This window comes from Pseudonaja textilis, chromosome 5 (genome assembly GCF_049901715.1).
Source record: "Pseudonaja textilis isolate UNSWEBS1 chromosome 5, rPseTex1.2, whole genome shotgun sequence".
Classification (NCBI taxonomy): domain Eukaryota; kingdom Metazoa; phylum Chordata; class Lepidosauria; order Squamata; family Elapidae; genus Pseudonaja; species Pseudonaja textilis.
Window position 1 is genome coordinate 4,303,621 of NC_141994.1, and position 5,435 is coordinate 4,309,055.

The 5,435-nt window shown below is 33.9% G+C and overlaps 1 pseudogene; it reads right to left on the reverse strand.

Moving 5' to 3' along the window:
* Positions 1 to 325: 325 nt before the first annotated feature.
* Positions 326 to 425, reverse strand: LOC113444427 (small nucleolar RNA U3; annotated as a pseudogene).
* Positions 426 to 5,435: the final 5,010 nt, after the last annotated feature.

Here is a 5,435-nt window from a genome sequence, read left to right on the forward strand (position 1 = left end):
TTTAGTCTTTTAGGGATTCAACATTTCAAAGTCCCATCTTAATTATATTAATTGCTATATTTCAAGACAACTGGCTATTTTTGCAATGTTGTGCAGTAATGTGCTTTAGTACATGCATTTTGAGTCATTTTGTGATGAATTTTCATGATCAGCAGTGCTTTTGTTCAATGAAGCACATCTATGAATGAAGGCAAGTTCGCAATCCTAAATACATGACTCATAAGTAAGCCATACATGTTTACATTACCTCAAATAGATTTTAGATTAACAGAGTTGGAAGGGACCTTGTAGGTCATCTAGCCCAAGCAGGAGACTCCACACCATTTCTGACAGATGGCAGTCCAATCTCTTCTTGAAAGCCTCCAATGTTTGAATGCATTTCTCTAGTTGAATACTATAGAAATGATTCCTGAAAGTATAGTCAAATAGGTGCTGTGAGATTAGACTTAGAAGTTTTCTATGAAGTAAATCAGTGCTTTGTTCAACATCTTTGGTAATTTCAGAACACTTAGCCTGCATTATACTAAAATTTCTCTTTGGAGATAGGCAAGGGACATATGGATAAGCCATAATTTTCAGGGGTGGGATCCGACCGGTGTAACTACCAGTTTGGTGATTTACGATTTGTGGTTCTATGTCTGCTGCTCTTCAGAGTTACCAGTTCTAGAGCCAGACAGAACTGGTAGAATCCCACCTGATAATTTTCCAATTTATAATGCACTTTGAGATAAATTGCAGGACAATATCTGTTTCTCAGGGAAAGTTTTTCACAGTTAATAAGCTGGTCAGATAAAGGTACTGTAAATATTTGCTGTGTCAAAGACCAAGAAGAAACAGTACTAGAACTGGCTGACAAATGAAATAAAACATTATTTTCAAAAGTGTTTTAAGATTTGATGAGTGAAAGTTGTTGACACTATGGCATCTGTTCAAATCATGAATCTAGTAGCTACAAAAGCAGAAACAATTATGAAGTATTTCAGAAAATACTGTTTGCCGTTGTTTAATGACTCCAGGGAATAAAACATTGCTGCCTTCTTCATTTGCAAATCTCTGACATTGTCAGAAACACTGCAATACTTACTTGTAATGATCAAGACTGCTTGTCCATGCAATCACAGATACCAAAATAAATGCTGTGAGTGAAGTTCTGCAGTAAAATTAAACTAATGATATTAATGAACTGTATTTAAAACCTAGATAACCATGAAGTTTTTTAAAAATGAGTTCAATATGGATGGGTGGAACTATCTGGTTCATGATATTTTTAATTGTGCATCTCTGGCAGAATTCTTCCATGAAGAAGGGAGAGCCAGGTTCTGTAATCCAATCTCTGTGAGTGAAAAAGAAACTTGACATCGACTGAAATAGGCCCATGGAAAAACTTTGAAAGTTACCCAATTTATAAGATATTGTTGATGATGACGCAATTCTACATACTTGTAAGCAAAAGCATAACTAAGCTTGGTTTTCCAGTATAATTTTTGTATATGAAAATCTAAACTCTGATTTAAAAGTACTATCCATAAAAAAGCATAGGGCATCCTGAAAGGTACTTTTATCTTTACATCGCCCATATTAAAGAGATAACCGATTTACCCAGCCATTCTTTACATTATCAAAGTCAAAAGCAGTTGTCTTTTTCAATGTTTCTGTATTCAGTGTATGTGGAAGTGATAGCCTTCTATGCTGTCAGTCTGAGCATAAATATGAAGTAAAGTTTAACTGTTTGGACTTCAATATGTAGTTTGTACTAAGACTTAACTCTAGAAAGCTGTTATGCAAAATCAATTTGTTTCTATGACCGTGTTCCTTTGCTCTCACACCTTCTAAACTTTTCTCCTAAAATATCCATTTGAGAAGTAATTAGACAAAAGAACAATTCTTATACTGCTTACTTTGGAAAGATTCTATTTTTTATTCCAGAGGATGTATATTGAAATTAAAGATTAAACATTTCAAAATAAAATGAACTCTAAGACAGGGACATTTTCAGAAGGACAATTCTCACCTATCTTTATAAAAATTTGCAGATGAGATTTTTTTTCTTTGGCATGCTGAACGTTATCTCTAAGGGATCCAAACTTCACGTCACTTCTGTCTAAACTGAATTAATTTCTCTAGCCTGAGTTTCCATGTGGTTCTCTAGTATACACGGTATTCTTTTCATTTTTCTTCATCTTCTTGCTTTAAAACTTGGGCTACCGTTTTCTGGGTTACTAATCATTGGCTCTTCATTTCCATCCAGTGGTTCTCCAGGCTTTTGCTGTTCAATCCACTTGCAAAGTCTGAATTTTGGAAGCAGATCTTTTCATTGGAAGATCCATTCCCAGCATTCAAAAGGTGCAGTTTTTTTTAAAAAAATGTATATTCAGTGTGTTGGATAGAATAAATTGGTTGCAATTCACAAAAAGTCTAATTGAACCCACATGAATCCTTGTTGATATACAGTAAGATGATTATCACTCTGGAACTCATAACATGTTTATTATGTCTTACATGGTAAAATCCTAAATAGATGAAATTAAAAGTGAAATCCTGTTGCATTCCAATGGATATATTCCTTAGCATTTCTGTATAGGATTTAATATACTTTTTACACATCAAGTACTGATTCCATTTAAGGGTGTTGTTACAAGAAAACACATACAGGAATGAGCAATTATGGGTATATATAGAGTACCCTGTTACCTTCTTGTGTGATATAGAAAGGCTAAATGGCACCTGCAGTCATTTTATTTTCATTCCAAAATAATACTTCAGGCACATCATTTAGTTCTAAAATGCGAGGTGTTATAGTAATATGGCAAATAGTAAGAGCAATTCAGTGTCTTCTCTTTTGTGTTTTCCTTTTCCTTTGGCTGCTGAAGTGCTCTTGCTTTTGGACTGAGACAAAACACACAGAGAGAGAGAGAGATACAGAGTACGTGAACATAGAAGCTTTCAGAAATAATTGCAGGCATTATGTTTGAAGATGCTAAATTTGTGACCAGATTAATTGTGTACCGTAGCTACAAAGTCCCAGATGATCTTTCCAAGAGTCCAGTTGAGAAGATTTTATTTTAGCAGACTAAGAGGATAAGCAGTTATTAAAAAGAAAAGAAAATTATTAAAGCTGAGCACTCCATTCACTTCACTGTGATAGTAGTTTCCTGACTGAATCTCTAAGTTTTGGGATAATACTCTCCACAATAACATTTCTAGAGTCAAACCACCCTGTATAGAAAAACTCTGATACTTTTTTTTTTCATGAGATACATTAGCTATAAAATTCAATCCTTTTTTAACAGCAGAAGCTGAAATACCTGATATATTTCTCAGTAAACAAGGTTTGTATCCTTCTTGGAAATGGTAGTTCTCAAAATAATTGATATCCTCATCTCCTTTGTTCAAAACTTACTTGAATCCTACTAAGTGGCTATACTCCTCTTTATCTGGACATTCATCTTTCTCTTGTTACAAGGTTTCATAGTTCTTTTGACATGTTAACTTTGTAGCCTAGCGGTACCATCCTAAGGAATCCTGCAGAAATCTACATGGTCCATGAGAACTTATTGTTAGGAAAACAACCATGGATTCCAAGGAGCAATGTTTCAAATGAATGATGGTCAGTGTAACTAGTTCTTCCTTAAATGAAGTGCTCTTGGTTGAGGGATCCTAGGTAAGAATGGAGATTTCTTATATCCACGCTGAAGGAAGGTCAGGAATCTTTCTTTCATAAGAAGCTTTTTGCATTTCCTACTGGGAGGTGAATTGCAATGCCATGAAAAAAAGTTGGTAAAATATTATGACCCTCCAAGATAGAGTCTCCAAACTTGTCAACTTTAAGACTTGTGGACTTCAACTCCCAGAATTCCTCAACCAGCCATGCTGCTCCAAGACATGAAGGAAATAAGTTAGTTTTAGGGAATATAGCAGACCTTGATGAAAGGAATAGTGACATGGTAAGGAATGGATATAATAAGTCAATAAAATACTGCTGCTTCCAAAGGTTGAACAGCATCTGGCAAAATAACACAAATAGCCTTAAACTCTAGGATAAGGTGTGGATATACTGTTTATTATAATAATTTTCTAATTTATTAGGATTTACTTCACATAAACACACTGGATTATTATAATGTAGTTTGGGGTAGCTATCCTATTTGGGGTAGCTATCCTATGCCGAAAGATATAAATATGCAACATGCCCTCTTGATTTGCTTTTGAAATAAAAATCCTGGGTGCAATTCACAAAAATCTGGGAACCTAAGCTAAAGTAAAATAGTTCCTATCTTGACCATAAAAATGAATCTATATCCATGTTTATCTTTTCAAATACGCTAACTAAAATGTTTACTTATACATAATCATCATGGAATTAATGAGATTTTATGTTCAGGACATAAAATTAGAAATACAGTCTGAAGGCTGGTTCTTAGTGCTTAGTACTCCATGTAATTGTGAATGTGTAATATATGATTATTTGAGCCATGTAAATATGAATTCTTGCTGGAAACAGTCACTCACAGGTATAACTTCACTGAATATTCTGATTCATATTAACTAACCTGCATACTCATCATATCCAAGTGCATATGGACACATTTAAATTACAATTTCCACAGATTTAATATTTTTTTTGTTGTCAAAATTAAAAAAGATAATAATGGATTAAAAGATGTGATAGCCATTTCTATTGCTATAAGTTATTATGCACATTTCTACCCAGAAAAGAGATAATACAAGTTACCTATATTTTGTATTATTGCTGAACTACTACATGGTTTATAATTTTCCCTTTTTCTTTGCTCCTCTTTGCAGTTTTATAAAGCCCCTGTTAATTGTCTTGCTAGATAGAGTGAGTTAATTTTTTTCTCCCAACCAGAAATATGTATTTAATATGTGAGCATATTTGGTGCTCATTGATAGAGCAACAGTAGGAATGATCTTGCTTTATGTACCAGTTACAAGGTTTAATATCATTATACTTCATGCAATATTAGTTTTTATTAGTCACCATTAACAAGATGCTTTCTATTGGATTCTCATTGTTCAGTTTATAAAAAAAAAAACCTGTTCCAAAGATGCACACACAAAAAATCTTCAAGTGTCAGCTATATTAAATTAAAGAACTGTTTACCTTTTCTAGAAAAGCATATGTATCTAAATAGGCATCTTTTAGTGGATTGGAAATTAGCATTTTTGTTCATTTCCCCATGTATGCACAGTGCCTGGAAGAGTAATACACCATGCATATCAGATCAGCCAGTCTACAGTTTTGTGCAATGTATTATTTGGCAATCTCAAATTTGTAATTTGCATGAAATTGCTTAATTAAAATACAGTCACTCAAGGTATTAATTTATCCGGCTGGCAGGTCCACGTACCAAAGGCGGACTACAGGAAACGGACAACCCTGTCAAAAAGAAGAGTAAAATATGAACGCTGTGCTT